Here is a 2,500-nt window from a genome sequence, read left to right as displayed (position 1 = left end):
GTACTCAGCGTGATATCCAAATTTTTAAATCCCTTAATGGCCTTGCTCCTAAGTATCTATTAAAGCTCGAAATTTATTGCTCGATCTAATACCACTTCACACACTTTTCGAGATCCTGTAAATAAATTGACTATTCCACAGCCACGCCCAAATTATCTCCGTAATAGTTTTCGCTATGGTGGTGCTGTTCTGTGGAATAGTCTTCCTGATACTTTAAGGCAAGCGGAATCCCTAAGTAACTTTAAGTCAGGACGGCAGGAAAAGGGACACCCAACGACAGTTTTCTGTAAAATATCTGTCCGGAGAAGCAAAAACTGACCAGCGTTTACGACATTGTATAATCAATTTTGCGAAAAAAGTTCGAAAAGAATTTTCTATAGCTTGAGAAGGCTAAAAATTTCTAGATCAGTAGATGACCGTTCCATTCATGTACAATTTTCGAAGTTATCTATTTAATTCCCTACGATTTTCTAAAGTTTAATTTTTCCCATATGACTCCCCAGGTTAGGATCTAAAATTTCCGAGAAAATAATACTGGGGCCCTTTTAATTTCGAAAAGACTCAAGTTCCCTAGGAAGACCGAACAGATACAAATTCTATAGCACCGCTTTAGAATGTATTTCTAGAGATCTAAAAGTACTGTACATTACCGCAAATGATCCCGAGACCGCAAACGATCCCCAAAATGGACCGCAGGTGCAAGTGTTTTAAAATAGGACTTAAACTTAAATAATAATGTCAAGCAAACTTTATTCTTGTTCCTGCCTGGGCATAAAAAGAGATTTACTTGTTTATGACAGAATCATGATCTGTCCAAAAGTTCCAAAGGTAATAAATATAAATCAAGTCTATTTTTCTCTTTGCATTAACGCAAATGAGCATTTAATATTGGTTGTCAACAGCATTTACAGAAAAAACAAACAAGCTTTGCTAACGAGCCAGTTATGTTTACAGTTTAATGTCAACCCAAGTTTTCCCATCCCCTATTGAACAACTCTCTTGATATTTACACAATTAAACTGAATTCTGCTCCTCTCCAGTATAACTTCATCTCGATCTGTTAAATAATGAAATCTCTTACTATCACACTCTGAATGACTTTCGAGTTTAGTGTAGAAATTCTCCCCAACCCGGTTTTAATGCATAGTGTATAATGCACAAGTACCAACGTACTTTCTTCTAGAAATCCTATGAGTTATACTCTTAAGATCAGAGTGACAAACAATGGCAATAGGACTGAGTGCATTCTCGTCCCCAGAGCCCGTCGTTTCTTGGTCACGTGCACTGGTTCGTTCCAAATTAAGCTGAGTGGGTCTGGCGATGAGAATGGACTGAGTGGAGTCCAATTTAGCTCAATTTGGACTGTAATCATACGAGTGATTAACAAAATCGGATGAACACATGGCGGAAGGTCAAATTTGCTTTATCACGAGTATGATTACAGACCGAATTGGATGACACAAAGTTCTATTACCAATTAAAGCAAAATTTGTGATTTTTTAGGCTTTTTAAAACTTAACAAACTATATATTCTAAGAGTTTTCTTGCTGGCGGTGAAACTAAATTACTTAAGTATGACTCGTACTGTCCTATTACAACGTCTTATTAGTGCTGAAATCAGGACAGTTGATAACCAATCAGATTTGAGAATGTTGTTACCGTTATGATTAAATGAACTGCTGCTACATCTACCAAGCCTTACCACAGACTTGCAATGGTAACTTATTCCTAGTAACTAATTTCCCGAGTACATAAACAAGTGAAACTTGCATTAAATGGACACTATAGCTTAAATGGAATGGACATTAAATGAAATCCTTACTAAAAAGGTCTAGTCAATAGAGACGTTACAGGACATGCGGTTACAAGAAGAGAACATTGTTTTTAATTGAAACTTTCTGAGGCTTGTGTGCGGGAAATAAATGACATCTGCTAATTAATTATGGTCCACATTTGGTGATACAAACAAAATGTAAACATTTTCGTTAAAGGTTATACGTGTATTAACAAATTTTGTCAATACAAAATGACAAACACTCATACTTTAAAACTTTCCAGGAAACTCCTGTTGTGTTTCATTTAAAAATTATCCTTGGCTGATTTTTTTCCATCATCCACAACATAACAGAACATTATGAATCAAGGATATCATTATACCTCAACAGAGAATAGTGAACTTATGCAATAGTACAGCAGAGGAAAAACACTGTAAACTTTGTGGGACAAGCGTGACCATAATTTGTTTGAAGAAAAATCTCAGCCAAAATTCACCTCCCTTTAAACAGACCTTTTGATAAAATACTAGACTTCAAAATCGTTTGAAACTGTGGTGTCAGAGACTCAAATGGCCAAGGCACGTAAGACTCACACACCCAAAAACTATCAGCTTTCAGCCTTGCTCCAGCTGACCTTTTGTTTGCATGTTCCCATGTACTTGAATAAGCAAAAATACGAATTGTTTTGCAGTCTAATAAAGAACCAAAAAATAGTAGTATTAAAT

At 35.9% G+C, this 2,500-nt stretch overlaps 1 protein-coding gene across 1 annotated transcript in view; it reads right to left on the bottom strand.

Annotated features, from left to right (window-relative positions):
- Positions 1 to 847: 847 nt before the first annotated feature.
- LOC140952801 (small integral membrane protein 14-like) overlaps positions 848 to 2,500 on the bottom strand; it is a 10,599-nt gene continuing 8,946 nt past the window's right edge. The window contains exon 5 of the mRNA XM_073402248.1: positions 848 to 2,500. This exon is cut by the window's right edge and continues 989 nt beyond it. The gene's annotated coding sequence lies outside the window, so the exon portion shown is untranslated.

Source organism: Porites lutea, chromosome 11 (assembly GCF_958299795.1).
Source record: "Porites lutea chromosome 11, jaPorLute2.1, whole genome shotgun sequence".
In the NCBI taxonomy this organism is placed as follows: domain Eukaryota; kingdom Metazoa; phylum Cnidaria; class Anthozoa; order Scleractinia; family Poritidae; genus Porites; species Porites lutea.
Note: the sequence above shows the minus strand (reverse complement) of the source record. Positions and strands in the feature narration are given on the sequence as shown.